Source organism: Cherax quadricarinatus, chromosome 35 (assembly GCF_038502225.1).
Source record: "Cherax quadricarinatus isolate ZL_2023a chromosome 35, ASM3850222v1, whole genome shotgun sequence".
NCBI lineage: Eukaryota > Metazoa > Arthropoda > Malacostraca > Decapoda > Parastacidae > Cherax > Cherax quadricarinatus.
Window position 1 is genome coordinate 29729964 of NC_091326.1, and position 22683 is coordinate 29752646.

Sequence of the window (22683 nt, forward strand, 5' to 3'; positions counted from 1 at the left end):
ACCAGTGCTTAACACTAGTGCTCTCCACCAGTGCTTAACACTAGTGCTCTCCACCAGTGCTTAACACTAGTGCTCTCCACCAGTGCTCTCCACCAGTGCTCTCCACCAGTGCTCTCCACCAGTGCTCTCCACCAGTTAACCAGGAAGAATAAGTCCTCACCCTGGGAATCAGGGCAGAAGAAATTAACGTCAGAAATAAGATGACAAATATAATTTACCTTCTCCATCACCTATACACAATTATTTCTCCTCTGTTGATATTAAGAAAAATTCTTGAAAGCATTAAACACTTCCTTCGTAATATTATTTACAGAGTTATTATGCTTGACAGAATGAGTAAACGTCACTTGTCTTTATCAGTGGAGTAGCTAGAGGGAGAGCAAGGGTTGGGAGAGTTATTATGCTTGACAGAATGAGTAAAACGTCACTTGTCTTTATCAGTGGAGTAGCTAGAGGGAGAGCAAGGGATGAGAGAGTTATTATGCTTGACAGAATGAGTAAAACGTCACTTGTCTTTATCAGTGGAGTAGCTAGAGGGAGAGCAAGGGTTGGGAGAGTTATTATGCTTGACAGAATGAGTAAACGTCACTTGTCTTTATCAGTGGAGTAGCTAGAGGGAGAGCAAGGGTTGGGAGAGTTATTATGCTTCACAGAATGAGTAAACGTCACTTGTCTTTATCAGTGGAGTAGCTAGAGGGAGAGCAAGGGTTGGGAGAGTTATTATGCTTGACAGAATGAGTAAACGTCACTTGTCTTTATCAGTGGAGTAGCTAGAGGGAGAGCAAGGGATGGGAGAGTTATTATGCTTGACAGAATGAGTAAAACGTCACTTGTCTTTATCAGTGGAGTAGCTAGAGGGAGAGCAAGGGATGGGACTCCTCCTTCTTGTGTACATTTTTCAAAACCGGTGGATTTTCAACAAGTTTATTATTATAGAAAGCAAATGTTATTTTTTTTTATATAAAACTCTAGTCTCGACGTCAGACAAACGTTTCTCGTATAGTTAAATTTAACATTAAGATATGAAATATCAGTGTCATCGACACAACCTGATATCCTCAGTTTTTTGGTACCAAGATTTGTAGTACCAAGCTTGTTGTATCAAGTTTTTTTGTAGGATTATTGTACCAAGCTTGTTGGATGCTTGTTGTACCAAGCTTGTACCAAGCTTGTTGGATGCTTGTTGTACCAAGCTTGTACCAAGCTTGTTGGATGCTTGTTGTACCAAGCTTGTTGAGTAACTAACTGATTTTCTCACTTTGTGATGAGAAGAATCAGGCTGGATCTTAGTACTCACTGCTATATCGTCATATTAAAACGAAAGAGATTGTTTTTTCGAGGGAAAGTCATATAAGAAAAGTGAAAACCTGCGCTGCTATTTGGCGCATTATTTATTAATAGTTTTATGTTGCAGATTCAGAGTTAACTTTGCACCATCATTAACTTTGCTCCACCATAAGATTTTCTCTGATTGTATTCAGTACCTGATGACGGTGTAGAGTTAAAGTCGAAACTAGTGAATAAATAATGTCTCGAGGAGCAGTGCTGGCTTTTACCTTCCTTATACTGTATATGTATATACATTGATAAACAGAAGAATGGAAGGGGACTCGAACTGTGGTGTTGCCATGTAGCAAGTCCAACGCTACATGGCATTACCAGTGAGCCATAAAGCATAAAATAAGATTCTACAGGCAACACTTGTGTGACTGGTCTACCTGAGTAGCACCAACTCTATTGGCAGTCGTTCATGAGGAATTATCAGCGGTAAACAACCAAAATGCATCCGAGACCAGAGTAGCAATTTCCAACTAATCATAGGTCACTGAGAGTAAATATCATGGTTAAAATGGTTTGTTAGCTCTACTTTTCAGTATACACCTACGTGTTACAACAGGTGTGGCAGTTTCTTACAACACTCACAGTCTGACTGACCTTCATTATTGTTCCAGCAGTCATGGAAGGTGGTTGTGATGTGCAAGTTTATATTCTGAGGTGAAAGGTCGGTGATTTTCTTAGCCAAACACTTTTTTAAACCTATAATAAATATTCACTGAGCAAGTTATTGATATGCATGTGAGGCATATTACATTAATTTTATTTTCCTACTGAATGATATAAATACTTCTGCTTAGCTGTCATGCTCTGTATTACAATGATTAAGTAATGAATAAATTTTCTGTTTATCTTCTAACTGTCTGTTGTTTTCTTCTTTCAGATGTCTCGTACTTGTGTGAATAGTGCAGACAACTTCTGCTACATTTGTGGTGAGGTGATCTTTGCACCACAGAAGCGCAGTGTAACTGCTAAGATAAGAGAGGGAGTCTTCAATGGTCCTCAGATTCGAGAGTTTCTTAAAGATGGGGACTTTGAACCAGACCTCCATGGGGAGGAGAAAGCTGCTTGGGAAACATTCAAGTTAGTGGCGAAGGAATTTCTTGGGAACAGAAGGGAAGGCAGCTGTGAAGAATTGGTGGAAAACCTCATCAAGGCTTACAAGAACATGAGATGTAACATGTCACTTAAAATCCACTTTTTGGACTCACATTTAAACTTTTTCCCAGCGAACCGTGGAGCAGTTAGTGACGAACATGGTGAAAGGTTTGACCAAGATATTTCAACTATGGAAAAATGGTACCAGGACAAATGAGGCCACAAGAATGCTTGCAGACTATTGCTGGACATTGGAAAGAGATGATTATTCAGCTCACTATAAGCGTCAAGCAAAAAGTCAGAGAGTAGGTACGGATTAGAGTTTAAACATACTGACACATATTGTAAGTTATAATAAAATAATAAAAATATTACATGTCTCGTATCTTTAAATCTATAGCCAATAAGCATTTTTCAAGGTGATATTTGGATTCAGGACATGAAAATACATAAGAATTAACTAATCTCATTTAAGAAGCATACAACTTTTCAAAATTTGTTGACCAGTGTTATCATCAACATACATGTATACATTTATGTACCTGAAAAGCTGCTGGAGTGTGATCAGGGTAATATATTGTGAAGGGATTCAGGGAAACCGGTTAGCCGGACTTGAGTCCGGCTAACCGGTGGGGTTGGGTGGGGTGGCACTCTGTGTCCCAGGTCATTTGAACTGTTGCATAAAAATGGGTATAAAGTCTGAAGTAACACATACAAAGTCTGTCTGGATAGAATTTTCGGAAGGGCAGGAAAAATCGATTTTATGCGTGATATACCGTCCCCCAAACAAGGGAACAAGGGAAACTTCTTTGGGAGGAAATTGTTAAGGCCACAGTGGACGATAACGTAGTAATTCTAGGAAACTTAACTTTAGTCAGATCGATTGGAATTCCTTGACTGGGAATTTGCAGTCTAACGACTTCTTTTGGTCTTAGTATCTTGATGCCTCTTTTAGTCATAGTATCATCTGATTTTTCCAGTCAATGCAGGGGTTTACACTATACCCTGTGGCGGCTGCGACAGAATATACATAGGTGAAACAGCAAGGAACCTCGAAACACATCTCAGTGAACACATTAATGCATGTAGGAACAATAACTTGAACAATACCTGCGTACAACACCGGAATTCCACCAATCACTTAATGAAATTCAACGACGCCCGACTAGTGATCAAAGAACCTAATTTCCACAGACGTAAATGCCTTGAATCATCAATCGCTGTTTCTAACACAATTTAGAAAAATAACGGCAACTTTATCATCACTAGAGTCTTAGCAAGGATCATCCTCAAAACAATAAACCCTGCCATCACAGAGTTGCTGCTGCTGATACTACATAAGAACATAAAAGAGAAGGAAGACTGAAACAGGGCTTCTCAGATCCAACCAGAAATATTTGCTCAACCTATTTTCATGTTTTACAAACATTAACTTTTATAACCTTTTTACTCATGTACGAGTCAACTTTTTCTACCACACGTATCACCACTCTAAGACTATACAAACCGTTGTTAGGTAAGACACATATGCAACAGTTAGACAACTTTATTCCGAAACGTTTCGCCTACACAGTAGGCTTCTTCAGTCGAATACAGAAAGTAGGCAGGAACAGTAGAGATGTGAAGACGATGTAATCAGTCCATCACCCTTAAAGTCGTAGAATTTGAGGTTGTCAGTCCCTCGGCCTGGAGAAGTTCAGTTCCATAGTCAGGAACTATCTGAAGATCAAGCGACAGTGCGGAGACTTAAATACTGTCGGAAGGAGAGGTGCAGGGTAGTAGTAGTAGTAGTAGTAGTAGTAGTAGTAGTAGTAGTAGTAGTAGTAGTAGTGAGAGGCCACTGAGAGGTCATGTCCCTCTCAGATCCAACACTTCTCACTTGAAAAGCTTGTCCAAGGTGTTTTCTGTACCAAGATGCCACGTGTTGCAGTGTCTGACAAGATGAACATCAAAATGGTATACAATACCGACAGGTTGTTAGGTAAGACACATATGCAACAGTTAGACAACTTTATTCCGAAACGTTTCGCCTACACAGTAGGCTTCTTCAGTCGAATACAGAAAGTAGGCAGGAACAGTAGAGATGTGAAGACGATGTAATCAGTCCATCACCCTTAAAGTCGTAGAATTTGAGGTTGTCAGTCCCTCGGCCTGGAGAAGCTCAGTTCCATAGTCAGGAACTATCTGAAGATCAAGCGACAGTGCGGAGACTTAAATACTGTCGGAAGGAGAGGTGCAGGGTAGTAGTAGTAGTAGTAGTAGTAGCAGTAGTAGTAGTAGTAGTAGTAGTGAGAGGCCACTGAGAGGTCATGTCCCTCTCAGATCCAACACTTCTCACTTGAAAAGCTTGTCCAAGGTGTTTTCTGTACCAAGATGCCACGTGTTGCAGTGTCTGACAAGATGAACATCAAAATGGTATACAATACCGACAGGTTGTTAGGTAAGACACATATGCAACAGTTAGACAACTTTATTCCGAAACGTTTCGCCTACACAGTAGGCTTCTTCAGTCGAATACAGAAAGTAGGCAGGAACAGTAGAGATGTGAAGACGATGTAATCAGTCCATCACCCTTAAAGTCGTAGAATTTGAGGTTGTCAGTCCCTCGGCCTGGAGAAGTTCAGTTCCATAGTCAGGAACTATCTGAAGATCAAGCGACAGTGCGGAGACTTAAATACTGTCGGAAGGAGAGGTGCAGGGTAATAGTAGTAGTAGTAGTAGTAGTAGTAGTAGTAGTAGTAGTAGTAGTAGTAGTAGTAGTACTACTACTACTACTACTACTACTACTACTACTACTACTACTACTACTACTACTACCCTGCACCTCTCCTTCCGACAGTATTTAAGTCTCCGCACTGTCGCTTGATCTTCAGATAGTTCCTGACTATGGAACTGAATTTCTCCAGGCCGAGGGACTGACAACCTCAAATTCTACGACTTTAAGGGTGATGGACTGATTACATCGTCTTCACATCTCTACTGTTCCTGCCTACTTTCTGTATTCGACTGAAGAAGCCTACTGTGTAGGCGAAACGTTTCGGAATAAAGTTGTCTAACTGTTGCATATGTGTCTTACCTAACAACCTGTCGGTATTGTATACCATTTTGATGTTCACACTATACAAACCCTTTGTGTCGAAAGCTCCTGGAGAGCGAAACGTTGCCACAATAAAATGTCACATTAGTTGCACCTGCTACCTAACATATTGTCGGTAATTCTACCAACATTATTGCATTATTGTTTTCATTATTATTGTCTTTAACAACAGGAACAATGAAAACAACAGCAATAAAAATAGCGAAAACTACAACAATAATAAAATTAATTGTATTTTAATAATTATAATAATTTTGGGTAGACAACCAAGAACCCTGTGAGCACCATGTCTACACTGGTGGTTCGGTCTCTACAGGACGCACTGCAGTAGCCTGTAAACTATCCAGAAATGATTCCTGCATTAGGTTTAACAGGTAACTCATCCCAACACTAGCACAGCTAGCTATGCTAGGGAAAGAACCTAACTTTTTTATAAACACAGGAAAAAGGATCTTATTTGTTAGCATGTCTGCTTTGCCAGCATTTGACAGTCATGTCTACAGAAGCAAAGATCAAAAGCTTTTATATCTTAGTTGAGTAAATGCTTCTCCATATATGAATCAGCACACATGATGACCCCGATATGGAACTGGATCTGCATGTGGCTGGCTGGAGACTGAGTTTTGGTTGGGATTTCTTCTGAAGATATAATTTCCAGTAGGTGAGATCATTGGACACGGTGACTGGCAGAAATTAGGATAGCGTCACCTATGGCAAGTAAATGTACATGTCACATGCGAACCACCAAACCCATGTAATTTTAGTGAAAAAAGAAATTAAGCATGAGCTTCAGTATAATTTAATACCCATTTCTAAGTAACTTCAGGGTCGATCGACTGAGCTATTTCTACTGTATGAATACATCATCCACTCAGTTGCTTTAGGATATTATCTTTAGCTTGCCAGCACAAGCTATCGAACAAGTAATACTTAGCTGAATGTGAGGTATACAACACCTCTCACTATGTACGTGTTTACATTACCATAAAATTCCCCATGGGCGTTTACACTAACGAAACCAACAAATCAATAAACATTACTTCATCGTTTCTCTCATTATTTTACGCCATTACTTCACTTCTTTATTGTCAGTATCAAATTCTTTCCACACATTTATGCTCACGAAATATTTGAATATATCTCCAGTGTTCACACTCGTCATTGTTCGAATATATCTCCAGTGTTCACACTCGTCATTGTTCGAATATATCTCCAGTGTTCACACTCGTCATTGTTCGAATATATCTCCAGTGTTCACACTCGTCATTGTTCGAATATATCTCCAGTGTTCACACTCGTCATTGTTCGAATATATTTCCAGTGTTCACACTCATCATTGTTCGAATATATCTCCAGTGTTCACACTCGTCATTGTTCGAATATATTTCCAGTGTTCACACTCATCATTGTTCGAATATATCTCCAGTGTTCACACTCGTCATTGTTTGAATATATCTCCAGTGTTCACACTCGTCATTGTTTGAATATATCTCCAGTGTTCACACTCGTCATTGTTCGAATATATCTCCAGTGTTCACACTCGTCATTGTTTGAATATATCTCCAGTGTTCACACTCGTCATTGTTCGAATATATCTCCAGTGTTCACACTCGTCATTGTTCGAATATATCTCCAGTGTTCACACTCGTCATTGTTCGAATATATCTCCAGTGTTCACACTCGTCATTGTTCGAATATATCTCTTGTGTTAACACTCGTCGATGTTAAATGCGAAATAAAGAATATATTGGTAATATAAATTACATTATTTTATGTATATGTTAACTTCAAATAAACACGCACGTCAACAGTATATTTAAAGGCCCCCAAATTATTCGCTTAAGGTTCACTATGCCAGTATAATTCTATTGTTACTCTGTGTTATATTTTATATTATTTGAAATAGGAATTCATTTCGCGTTTAAGTTCTGACAGGAACTTAACCTATATTGTTGTATTATTATACAACTGCATATCATTTCCTGCCTAAATTTTTCAAATTGACTCTGAAATTTCTAGCTTAATTGTATCTTCTTTAAAATATATTTCTTTTAGGCAAAGATATGTATTTGAGTTAATTAATTCTTGCTGTAGATAGCATTCTTTATATATATATATATATATATATATATATATATATATATATATATATATATATATATATATATATATATATATATATATATACATATATATATATTTTTTTTTATTTAATTATCACACTGGCCTATTCCCACCAAGGCAGGGTGGCCCGAAAAAGAAAAACTTTCACCATCATTCACTCCATCACTGTCTTGCCAGAAGGGTGCTTTACACTACAGTTTTTAAACTGCAACATTAACACCCCTCCTTCAGAGTGCAGGCACTGTACTTCACATCTCCAGGACTCAAGTCCGGCCTGCCGGTTTCCCTGAACCCCTTCATAAATGTTACTTTGCTCACACTCCAACAGCACGTCAAGTATTAAAAACCATTCGTCTCCATTCACTCCTATCAAACACGCACACGCATGCCTGCTGGAAGTCCAAGCCCCTCGCACACAAAACCTCCTTTACCCCCTCCCTCCAACCTTTCCTAGGCCGACCCCTACCCCGCCTTCCTTCCACTACAGATTTATACACTCTCGAAGTACTTCTGTTTCGCTCCATTCTCTCTACATGTCCGAACCACCTCAACAACCCTTCCTCAGCTCTCTGAACAACAGTTTTGGTAATCCCGCACCTCCTCCTAACTTCCAAACTACGAATTCTCTGCATTATATTCACACCACACATTGCCCTCAGACCATGTCATGCCGAGGAGGTAAAACTGATCAATTAGCAAGAACTCATTTAAAATTCTCTCTTATACGTTTAAAGATATATTTTTTGCATTTATGTTAATGTAAAAATTAATAATTTTGTACCAAAAGTACCTTAAAAAACTCACCTAACCTTATTATAACAAGCGCAATTTAATTTTGCCTAATTCAGCTAAATATATTTTAGATAAGTTTGCAATAATTTAATAATAAACACTATGAAATATATTTTTTTTCGTTAGGTTCAGAGCGTTGCTATTTAAGAAAAACTCGTAAACTTTATGTATTTGGCACGATATATATATATATATATATATATATATATATATATATATATATATATATATATATATATATATATATATATATATATATATATATATATATATATATGCAAAACAACCACTCTGAAAGAATAGAGAAATTCCAAGCGCTTTCGTGACTACTCACATTATCATGAGTAGTCACGAAAGCGCTTGGAATTTCTCTATTCTTTCAGAGTGGTTGTTTTGCATATTTCGAAATCACCTGTTTACTGTGATCTTATTGCATATATATATATATATATATATATATATATATATATATATATATATATATATATATATATATATATATATATATATATATATATATATATATATATATGTATATATATATATATATATATATATATATATATATATATATATATATATATATATATATATATATATATATATATATATATATAGGTGTATGAAAGATGAGGTGAATCATAGAACTGACGAGAGGAAAAAGGTGAGTGGTTCACTCAGGAGTCTGTGGAGACAAAGAACTTTATCCATGGAAGCAAAGAGGGAAATGTATTAGACTATAGTTATACCAATGCTCTTATATGGGTGTGGGGAATGGGTAGTGAATGTTGCAACAAGGAGAATGCAGTAGAGATGTCATGTCTGAGGGCAATGTGTGGTGTGAATATAATGCAGAGAATCCGTAGTTTGGAGATTAGGAAGAGATGCAGGAATACCAAAACTATTATCCAGAGGGCTGAGGAGGGGTTGCTGAGGTGGTTTGGACATGCAGATAGGATGGAACGAAGTAAAGTGACTTCGAAAGTGTATAAAGTCTGTAGTGGAGGGAAAGCGGGGGGAGGGGTCAGCCTAGGAAAGGGTTAAGGGAGGGGGTAAAGGAGGTTTTGTGTGCGAGGGGCTTGGACTTCCAGCGAGCATAAGTGAGCGTGTTAGATGGGAACAAGTGGAGACAGGTGGTTATTTGGGACTTGGGCTTGACGTGTTGGAGTGTGAGCAAGGTAACATTTATGAAATGATTCAGGGAAACCGGCAGGCCGTATTTGAGTCCTGGAGATGGGAAGTACAGTGTCTGCACTCTGAAGGAAGGGTGTTAATGTTGCAGTTTTATAACTGTAGTGTAATCGCGCCTCTGGCAAGACAGTGACGGAGTGGATGATGAAAGTTACTCGTTTTCGGGCTACTTTGCCATAGTGGGGAACGGCCTATGTGTTAATAATATATATATATATATATATATATATATATATATATATATATATATATATATATATATATATATATATATATATATATATATATATAATCATTGCCAGAAACAGATAAACAAAAAGTCAGTTCCTTATTTCCCTCACTGAGTTAAAAATTCTTCAACACCTTGAATTCTGATTGCAAAATAATCAAGAATCAAGCCTCTATAACACTAAACTCTGATTTCTCGCAGTAAGATCTTCAGAACAGGTAACGTGACCTGTTCTGATCACTTCACTGACCTCGTTTCGAAAGTACATTCTTTGTCATAAAATATGACAATGAAACAGCTGGCTTTTTTCACAATATTACTATCATATAAAATTGGGTAGGAAATTGCTGCTTTTGTTCCCACTGTCACTATATAAAAAAAGGCTTCTGGTTTCGACAACTCCTTCATTGTCTTACACAGATAAGAGTAGAGTGTGACTGCTTGCACAATATAACTATCATAAAGAGAAGGGCAGTTTACATACTGCGTGTTCCCACGTTATGACTATCGTATAGAAAATAGTACACTGCAGGTGCTTCCACAGTGTAGCTAGCCAACAGAAAATGATAGTCAAGCCCTGCGTGATTTGACTCAATTTAAATATCACAAAAATGAGTACACTGCAGGTAATAAAGAGTGTTAATTATAAAGTCTTAACCTCCTCCCGTCTTCCCTTCTTTCTGCCTTCAGTTCTTCTCGCCATCCCTTGTCTCCCGTCCCTAATGTTAATTTCACAAATTATGCTGCCAGGGTATCTTAGCAACGTGTGTGTGTGTGTGTGTATCTGTGTATATTTCATTTATACGTAAGTGATATAGTGTGAAGTCTCAGGTTGGTGTGAATGAATGAGTGGATGTGTACGTTCCTCGTTGCAAGTTTGTGTACGTACTGGGATCGGTGTACATGTGTGAGTGGCAAGCGATAGTGTGGCACTAGCCTGACGACACGCTTGTTTTGATCTACGACTTGACATTGTTGCTACGACAACCCACTGACTACCACCACTGCCACTACCACCTCCACTACATCAACCTCCACCACAACCCCCCCCCACCACCACTACCACCACCACCACTACCACCGCCACCACCACCATCACTACCACCATCACCACCACCATCAATACCACCACCACCATCACAACCACCACCACCACTACCACCCCACCACCACAATAACAGCTACTATCACCGCTACTACAGATACTACTACTTTAACCACCACCATCACCAACATTACTACCAATGTAACAACCACTGCTACCACCACCATCACCACTACTACCACTACAAACACATCCACCACCACTGCACCAAACAATACCACCACTACCACAATCACTGCCACCACCAGCTCAACTACTACCACCACCACTACTACCACCACCACTACTTCCACCACCAAAACTACCGTTACCACCATTACCACCATCGCCAGTTCCATCACCACCACAACTATCATCATTACCACCACCACCACTACCATCAGCACAACCACTGCTACTGCCATTACCACTATCACCACAACTACCACTACCCCACTAACACAATCACCATTATCACCACCACCATCATTACCACTACCCCACTATTACAACCACTATTATCACCACCACTACCACAGCCACCACCACGACGACCACCCCTACCACCTATACCACCACTACTATCACTATTACAACTACCAGCATCACCACCACTACAACTATCATTACCACCACACCACCACCACTATCACCACCACCACCACCACCACCACCTCTATCACTACCACTCTCAGTACCATCAATATTATCAGAACCACTACTACCACTACCACCATCATAACCACCATCACTACCACCCCCAATACCACCACCATTACGAAAACCACTACCACTACCAATTTCACCCCCAATACTGTCACCGCTTCCACCACCACCGCCACCAACAGTACCACCATCACTACTACCATCACTACCAGCACCAACAACAACAACACCACCACCTTTAACAACAACAACACTACCTCTACCACCACCACCACCACTACAGCACTTACACCATCACCAGAAATACCATAAAGCACCACTACCCCACTACCTCAACCGCCATTATCACCACCTCCACCATCACGAAAACCACCATCACCTTTATCACCACCACTACTACCACCACCACAGCTACTACCACAACCATTACCACCACCGCTACTACCATCACAACCATCAACACCACCAACAACAACACCACCAACAACAACACCACCACCACTACCACAACTACTGCTACTACCATTGCCACTATCACCACAACTACCACCACTACCCCCAACCTCCATTATCATCACTACCACCACCCCAACCACCACTACCAACACCACCACCACAACTACCACCATAATAATACCACCACTACAACCTCAACTACCAACACCATAACCACCACTATCACAACCACCACCACCACAACCACCACTATTTTTTTTTTTTTTTTTTTTTTTTTTGATGGATTAATTCTATATAATTTTTAATAGTTTCGAATATGGAATAATACTGATATATAGAAATATGATCCAGAACTCTAGACTCTCATATATAGTTCATAAAATATATAACTTCAAACACATAAAGTGCTCTAGACCAACGCTTAATTATTTAACACACTGTTCATGAGACCTACTAATGCATGAATATATTACAGAGGAGAGTGTGTACACAACGTCTGGAATTCAAGTGAATTTTCACAGTACTTAACGTGTTGACAGAGTTATATTACATGAAGACAAACAACATTCAGACCACATAGTCCGGCACGGGCAAGCCAGCGTTCCCTGCTGCCATTACCCACTATGGTACCAACTACCATGGTGTCATTTACACACCGTCATGGATTGGTGTTATTTTTTTTTTTTTTTTTTTTTTTAAAAATTGTACTTGAAACACTCGGAACAAATAATGTTAAAATTGTACCCCAGACATACCTCATATAACATTCATCAAACTCATCATGCTACCGCCCATTCTGGGAAACCAGCCCATTTCATCCCCCTTACCTGCCTTTCAACTCCCGTAAATCCCGTAAAGTGAAATTCCTATAACCCTCACTTAAATCCCTCTCCCATCTCCCCCCATACACCTCCTTATTTCTACACTTTGTCCTATAAAAAGTTGCTGTTAATGCATTAATTCTTTCACACACGTTCGCTCCTCTCATAGCCCAAGACATATAAATATAATCCGTAATTATATACCCTACCGCATTCTCTACCATCTGATTCACCCCACCTATGTCTAAGCTTAAAACCCTCAACACCTGCAAACCCCCCCCTCCCACTAACCTTATTACCTTACCCAACCAAACCCTTATTAGTTCAATACATTCGCAAAAATACACTATATGGAAAACAGTCTCCCATCCACCACAAGCCTTGCATATCCCATCCTCCCGTATTCTCTTATGGAGTAAAACCATTCCAGACGGTAAGATCCCATGTAAAAATCTATACATTACTTCTCGTACTTTAGGTTTTAAACGTAATTTGTTCAAACGCCCCCAGATATTACGCCAATCATACATCGGATAAACACCTTCTACCACTGCTACCACTGCCTTACCTTCCACCCCATCAAGGTTTCCCAATTTAATATGTGAAGGATCGCTCATGTTTATGATGACCCGTAACATTGCCTCACCTATTATGAACTCCCTACCCACCCACCACCGTTGCATATCCTGACGTATCTTATGAAGTCCGCCTTCCCTCGCCCCCCCCTCCCGCTTATAACTACGTTTCAAATACACACTCATAATCCTCTTTTCAACAGCTATAAGACCCAGCCCTCCACGGCCAACCGGGAGTGTGACAACCGCTCTACCTAACCATTCGCTTCCAGTACCCCAAATGAATCTAAAAACGCGCTTTTGTAACCTTTGTATCTCACTACGAAGTATCGGATATATTGCTGCTACATGCCAAAGTTTACTATATAATAGGACATTCGTTGTAATTACTCTTTGATGCAAAGTTAAGTGTGCAGCTCGTAAACCACTGAGGCGCTTCAGTACACCATCTACAATACGCACTGAATTTATTTGTTGTGCTAACTTGATATCACTTACATAAACGATCCCACATATCAGTAATTGGTCCACCTTTTTCCACCTTTCAACTACTTCACATTCCTCACTTAACCTATCTCCAAGATCCATATACTTCGTTTTCTCCTTATTAATTGACATGCCAGAAGCCTTTTCAAAAACATTTACTAACTTTTCCACCCGAGGCAAATCCCTGTTACCACTTACTAAAATCGTTGTGTCATCAACATATCCAACAATGCCAGCCCCCCCACCCCTTTCGTCACCAACCCCATTTGCTGCCAATAAGACCCTAATTCCTCTATAAAAGGGATCCTGTAAACACGCAAAAAATATTTGTGAAAGGGGACAACCTTGACGTAGACCCCTGCTCATCTGAATTTGTTCTCCTAACCTTCCATTTACCTGCACCCGCAAGGATGCATCTTGATACATTAATTTGGCCCATGATATAATTTCCTCTCCAAACCCCTGCCATCTCATAATCTTCCATAACGCTTCCCTTTCTACACTATCATATGCCGCCTCCCAATCTATAGCCAACACCCCCCCCACTCCCAATTTTACTCTTTCTTCAATAAAACTTCTAATCAAACCATGCCCGTCATACATAGACCTTCCCGGCACCCCATATTGTCCCTTATCGATCACTTTACCCAGGACCTTTTTTATTCTGTTAGCTAAAATTCTTGCAAAAATCTTATAATCACCACACAATAACGAAATAGCACGATAGTCTTTAACTGTTAATGGCTCACCTTTAGGCACTAAAACGACCACAGCCATCCGCTGCTGTGCCCCTAAAACCCGATCCCGCTTAATGATATTGAATAATCTTACCAAAAATTCTTTTAAAACGCTCCAATTTTGGAGATAAAAGTCACTGGGCAACCCATCAATTCCTGGTGCCTTTCCTAATTGCGCCCCGGATAAAGCTACCCATGTCTCGCACTCCGTTATCGGCCCTTCCAAAACGAATCGATCATGCTCTGTCAACTCACACTGCACAAACCTTCCAATTGACTGTAATGCTATTTCACTTATTCCCACACTTTGCGTTTTCAACTTAACCCAAGCATCAATATACCCACTCATACCCTCAGTCGTCGTCAACACCTGGTCCACTTTATACCCTTGCATACCTACCTGAACATTCAACCCCATTAACTCCATTGCCTTGCGACGTGTGTGTTGACTCCGCAACACACACGCCGACGGCCGATCTCCCCACAAAACCTCCTCAATCCCGCCCTTAAGCCTTTCCCCATCAAACCTCTCATTTTGTAATTTCCGGATATTTTCCTTCAAACTTTCAATTTCAATAACAGGATAATTAGCATTAATGTGTGCATAACAGTCGCGCAACTGCCCCTCTAAATATTTTTGAAAACCGTATTGTAACTGATTATATCTCTTCCCTCGATTAATATAATATTCCTTGATACGTTTTTTAGCTATTGTTTCCCACCAATTAACCATGGCAACATCCCCTGGTGCTTCTACCACTAAACGATCCCACATATGTCCAAAAGACAAAAGACTATCCTCTTCCTTTAATAACTTTACATTCAATTTCCAAAATGATGGACCCCTCCGAGGCACACCCTCAATATCCACATCTATTACCACTCCTCTATGATCCGAAAAAACCACATCTATCACATCCACCCTCCGCACAGTAACCGCACAAGGCACGTACATTCGGTCCAACCTCGCCGCATAACCTCGTTTAATGAAGGTATGCTCTACCATCCCTCCCCCCCCACACACATCCTTTAACCCCACCCCGGTCAATATATCCCCCAATATACCCAAACAACACCCCGCACCTCTGGGCTCCACATCTTTACGACGTATCACGCAATTCCAATCTCCGCCTATTATTGCAACATTCGGTAAACCACGTAAAAAATAGACCAGCACGTCCCGAACAAATTTAGTTTTAATACTCACGTCACCCTCAGCCGGACCATATACACATACTAAACTAATGGGAACCCTACCCCAAGTTCCATCCACCCTAATTACCCTCCCCTCCCCCCCTTCACTACGCCTTACTATAAACGGGCTAGTTTCCTTTACCAAAATGGCAGCCCCACCTTTCAAACGTGTCGCATGTTCCATGTACACATTATAACCACTCATATCCAACTCATAACCAGGCCTAAAATTATGTTCCTGTAAGAATACCACATCCACACCAAGTCTCACCAAATACTCATTAAACCACTTAAGCTTCCTCTCAGCTCTCAACCCGTTAATATTTATAGTAAAACACTTGAATTCAACAAATGGGTTTTCCTTTTGTCCCCGGCATTGACTTTACCCCAGTTCGTTTTGCAACACCTCTGTCCCTCCCCCCTTTGTTGGGAATCACCTTTGCAATCCCTTGATCCTTGGGTTCACCATTCCCTCTCTTCTGTACCTCCACCCAAGACTTTTTCCCAGGGCGTTGGGCAGGAGTGAGCACATCATCAGAATCCGATGATGCTGCAGTCCTCTTTCGTGTCCCGCCCTCCACCTGCATTTTGACATCTGAAGCACCGTCCTGATGCACCTCCACCTCTACTGCATGCACCTTCAATCCTGTAGACTCTCTCGTCGACAAACCGTCATCTTCTGCCATACCATCATTCACAGCCTTTCCCAGAACTGAGCCTGGGTCTTCCACCTGATCAAGGACCGATTCCTCTAACAAGTCATCCAACGCCTTTACCAAAGACGCCGCCACTTCTTCACCCATATTAGGTAGTCTCTCCTCAAAAACCTTATGTATGTCCAATGACTGAGATTCTCCTTGTAGCGTTACAACTGGCGATTCAAGCTCCTTTTCCTTGTCTACCTCCTCACTCCATGACAACCGTTGTTGGGGCGGTGTAGCAAGAGACTGTTCTCGCTCATCACCAACCTCGTCCACTGGCTGCTGTTGCTGCTGTTGCTGTTGCTGCTGTTGCCGTTGCTGTTGTGCCGGGTACCCACTTCGTTTCTCACACTGCGCCGCGATGTGGTCATATGACCCACATAGCCGACACGTACGTTGTTGCCCCGCATACGTTACATAGACTTGAGTCCTTAATTCTTTCAACACAATATATGAAGGAATAGGGTGCCGAAGAGTCATTTTAACTGTATACGCGCCTTCCAGCGCACCTGCATACGGTCCAGTTGCCCATCTCCCTGCTGTGGCTACGTGAACCGTCCCATAAGTACGCAGTTCACTGGTAATATCAAAATCAGTCGCCTCAAAAGGCACATTCCTGATTTTCACCCAGGTGTAATGTCGAGATACATCATGAAGTCTCACCGACACAGCTGTATTAACCTGTATGATGGTCTCCTGATACTTGTCGACCACTGCCTCGTAGACTTGTGCAGACGTCATCTTAACGAAGATTCTTGTCATTCCATTTAATGCGACACCACATATCTCCTCATTTGCTATACCATAGGTATCGCGAATGATCGCTGGTAATAATAAATCCATGTTGGATCCTGTGACAGCACCACGGATCATCTCAATGCAGACAGTGTTGATTCTTCTTCTGCTATTCAGCGCCATGTTGGAGAAAATAAAGTTTCCACCAACCAACGCTAGGGGCAGCTCAATCAGGTAAACTGCGCAAAACAAACTCAAACAGGAGCGTCTGCGCAGCTCGTCCACACGGCTCGGAGGCGATGAGGACAATGTTTACACAGGTAATATCTGGCCTGCGACCTGGTCGTAATGGGATTCAAAGAGACGCAAACAAAGCTACTAGTAGTATATGACTTGTATTTCCTTCACAGGATATAATTTGCCAAACATATACATGTACACTTATGTACACTATATACAGAGGTTGAATAGTAAGTGTACCACACGGTGACAGATTGCAAAAAAAGAAACCAGAGAGTCCACCGCAATCAACCAGCAGCTCAGACAAGTCTGTCAATTCGCTTGGCGCAAGTGAATCACGTTGCTTCACCCTTGGCGGGCTTGTTTGTGATTGGCCAGTTCGCTGGTTGGGAGGCAGCCTATATGGGAGTTTAACATACGATGAATAAAATGTAACATACTCGCAGCATTCCACGCCATCCCAGAAGGGCTCTAATAGCCAAGACAGAGCCTTAACTCCATGGGCAGTGTGCCGCCATGGCACTTAACAATAATGGAACCGCCTTTCCTCTCAACAATCCAACTCATTAGATAGGGTTCAACTTTCTCTAGAGGCTCAATGTCAAACTCTACCGTAAAGCGAGACAGCAGACAGTAGGACTAACGTCGGTTCAAAAAACCTGCGGATGGCAGCAGAATGTTCCCCTCATTAAAAAAAACAGCAACATCATTTTATAAACAGTTTTTATAGAATGGGAAAAAAAGGAGCTTAGCTGCCAATATATTCTCAATCTCATCCTAACTTAAATTTGGGACAACGTGTCAGCCAGCATATTTTTGTTGACGGCTATGTGAGTAATTTTTGTATTGTAGGGTTACAGCCTGAGACTCCATCTCATCAGTCTTGTGTTGTGGTTTTTCATGGTGTTGAGGCAGACTAGCGGGTTGTGATCACTGTAGACTGTGACCACGTGTGATGACTGCCCTACGAAGACTTCGAAGTGCTCCAGTGGTAATATCAGGGCTAGAGCTTCTTTTCCTATGTTTGTGTAAGCCCTTTTGTGAGTTTGATACTTGGCTGAGTGGTAAGCTACAGGCTGCAGCCATTCTGCCCATCTGACTGCCCCTACTTCTGAGTCACATGCATCAACCTGTAACACTAAAGACAGGAGAATGAGTGCAGTTCAGAGTAATCGTTTGAGTCTGTTAAATGCTTCTTGGCACTCTGGGGTCCAATTGAATTTTTGTTTCTGACTGGTGAGGTTAGGGAGGCCACAATTTAAGGTTCTTACACAAGCGTCTGTAAAAACCTACAATTCCTAAGAGTTTTTGGAGGGATTTCCTATCATGAGGTACTGGGTAATTCTTAATAGCAAGAACTTTAGCTAATTTAGGGGCCACTTTACCACTACCTACTTCATGGCCCAAAAAGTAATACCAGACTGGCAAGGGATGTCTTACATAATTTGACAGTTAACTGAAAACCCCCGAACCTCTCAAAGAGGGCCCTAAGTAGGGAAATATGTTGGTTCCATAAATCGGAAACTGCTACTATATTGTCCAGATAAGCTGTCATGCCTTCATGTCCTTTAATAGCCTGATGAGTCAGCCTCTGGAAAATGGCAGGTGAGTTCCACATTCCGAATGGGGTCACAGTGTACTGATAGTGACCTACAGGAATTACGAAGGCAGAGATTTCCTTCACTTTATCTGTCGAAGGTACTGAAAGTAACCTTTAAGGAAGTCTAGTTTGGAAACAAAAGTGACCTTACCCACAAAGTTCACTATATCATCCAAACGTGGCAGAGGGTAAGCGTCTGGAACAGTGACCTCATTCACCTTACGGTAGTCTGTACAAATTCCAAAACCTCCGTCGGACTTCTTAACTAGGATACACGGAGAAGCCCACAGACTGGACAACTCCTCCTTTAGTCCATGTTCCAATAGAAATGCTACCTCCTGCTGAAGTAGCCTCTGTTTCTCAGGATTAGGCTTAGTATTTCCGCTATCTACATCATGATATCCCAGGGTACATTTTCTCGAAATATCCGAAGATATATCCAGGTGAACCCTTTATTATGGATACTAATTTAAGAAAAAACATCAGAAATCATGAGAATACCGATTATTTCCCCTTCGATTTCTTCATTTTTATTATATAATTTTTTCTTCTTCCCCCCCCCTCACTTTATGGATTGTTTTGTTATTCACTAACTCATCTATCCATGTCTTGCACCTGTCTGGCTTGGAGTCACACTTATTCTGTTTGAATTTGCAGTTATGTTAGCTTGTGGCAACACCGCCTACACCCGGTGATAGGTCTCCTGCCTTCCTCTTCTGGCATTGATTTCACTTTCAAATTGTTTTACATAAATGTAGCCCTCACCTCCCTTTTCTGATTTAGGGCATCTCGGGTTGTTCACTGTCCTTGTGACTTTCGATGATCCCAGCAATAACCTTGGATAGGCCAGAAAACACTAAAATTTATAAGCACTGTGTGATGCGGTTACTCCCATGTGTACTCACCTAATTGTGGTTGCAGGGGTCAATTCATAGCTCCTGGCCCCACCTCTTCACTAGTCGCTACTAGGTCCTCTCCTCCATGAGTTTTATGAAACCTCGTCTTAAAACTATGTATAGTTCCCGCCTCCACTACGTCACTGTCTAAGCTATTCCTCTTCCTGACAACTTATGACTGAAGAAACGCTTCCTTACATCTCCATGATTCATCAGAGTTTTCACCTTCCAATTGTGACTCCTTGTTTCTGTGTCCAGTATCTGGAACATCCTGTCTTTGTCCACCTTGTCAATTCCTCGCAGTATTCTGTATGTCATTATCGTGTGTCTCCTAATGTTCCTGTCCTCCAGTGTCGTCACGCTTAACCTTTCTTTGTAGGACAATCCTCATAGCTCTGTGACTAGTCTTGTTGCAAACCTTGCACTTTCTCTAATTTCTTGATGTGCTTGACCAGGGGTGAATTCCAAACTGCTGTTGCATACTCCAACATAGACCTGATGTACACAGTGTACAGAGTCTTGAACGATTCCTTGCTGAGGAATCGGAACACTTTTCTTAGGTTTGCCAGGCTCCCATATGCTACAACAGTTATCTGGTTGATGTGTGCCTCAGGAGATGTGCTCGGTATTATACTCACCCAAAAATCTTTTCCTTGAGTGAGGCTTGCAGTCTTTGGCCACCTAGACTATACTCTGCGGTATTCTTTGACCACCTAGACTATACTCTGTGGTCATCTTTGCCCTTCCCCGATCTTCATGACTTTGCGTTTGGAGCCAGTTGCTGGACCAGGCTTGTAGCCTATCCAGGTCACTTTGTAATCCAGCCTGATCCTCATCCGATTTTAATTCTCATTAACCTCACATCATCCGCAAGTAGGGACATTTCTGAATCTATCTATCCCTTCCATTAATTCATTCACATATTCCAAAAACAGTACAGGCCCCTGGACTGACTCCTGTGGAACCCCGGTCGTCACAGGTGTCTACTCTGACAGCTTTTGCATTAACCTATTGTGAGGAACTGTTTCGAAGGCCTTTTTGGAGTCCGAGAAAATGCAGTCTATTCACCCCTCTCTCTCGTGTTTATCGTTACCTTGTCATAAAACTCCAGTAGGTTTGTGACACAGGATTTTCCTTCCCTGTAACCCTGACGGTTGTCGTTTATAAGCTTGTGTCTTTCTAGGTGTTCCACCGCTCTCCTCTTGATAATCTTCTCAATGACTTTGCATATTATACACGTCAGTGATGCAGGTCTGTAGTTTAATGCCTCGTGTCTGTCACCTTTCTTAAAAATTGGGACAATATTTGCCATCTTCTATACTTAAGGTAGATGCCCAGTTTCAATAGATTAGTTGAAATTTTTTTATTAGTGGCACACACAGCATCTCTTCTCCCTCTGTAAAGAACCACGGAGAGATGTCCAGTCCCACAGTCTTTGAGGTATCAAGTTCACATAGCAGCTTCTTCACCTCCTCCTCCTCCGTTGTGTGAATTTCATCCAGCACTTGTTGGTGTACCTCCTTATTCTGGCTCCTTGAGTCCTGCCTGTGTCCACTGTACATACTTCTTTAAATCTCATGTTGAGTTCCTCACATGGCTGAACTCCCCATTATCCTTCCCCAGTCTGATTACCTGGTTCTTGACTGTTATTTTCCTCCTGATGTGGCTATACAACAGCTTTGAGTCAGTGGAAATATAAACACATATGCAGTTTAATGTGATCCTTTACTGACAACGTTTCGCCCACACAGTGGGCTTTTTCAAGTCACAAACAGATCTGCCTGGGGTGGAAGGTACGCGAGTATTTATAGTCAGGTTCAGAATGTTGAGGTCAGGTGTAGAATGCTGCATCTGATGATCTACCGAGTAGTGTTATAGAGTCTAAAATCTTGGGTAGCTTGGAAAGGAGATTGGGTAAGTTGTGAGCAGACCTTCAGCAGTGTTCTTCCATTCCTATGTTCTTATGTGGGATAGCGATGAAGAAGTTTCTTGGCAAGTGGTTCAGCTATGTTATAGAAGTCATTGTTCTGGTTGAAATTGTTGGTTATAGAGATAAGCGATGATTCCAGGATTCTTCGGTATTGAGTGTTGTCTTCTGTGGCGATAAGTCTTGAGTTTCTGTAGTTAATTAAATGGTTGTGTAAATTGCGGTGTTGTACACAGGCATTCCTTGTATCGTCAGTCCTGCTTGCTTATTGGTGTTCTGAAATACGTGTTTGGAGGTCTCTTGATGTTTCGCCCACGTGTAATTTGCTGCAGTTATTACAAGGGATTATGTATACTCCTGCAGAGGGTGGAAGCTTGTCCTGTCTATTACTGGTGATGTCCTTGATGGTCGTGGTTGTGGAGGTAGATACTTAGAATGAGGTATTGGAAAAGATTCAATTCAATTCAAGTTTATTCTCTATAAGGGTTACAATGTGGGGTTTACAGGTTTTGGGTATTGTGTGGTTTACATGTTATAAAATACTAATTACAGAGGGGGCCACTAGGACACCTAGCATGGCTAGGCATTTCGGGCAGACTTAGATTAATTCTTAACATTAAATCCTTACAGATTATGGTATTAAGGCTAAGTGACTACATCATAATTTGTGAATTTAGCAATGTGAATGCTTTTGTTTTG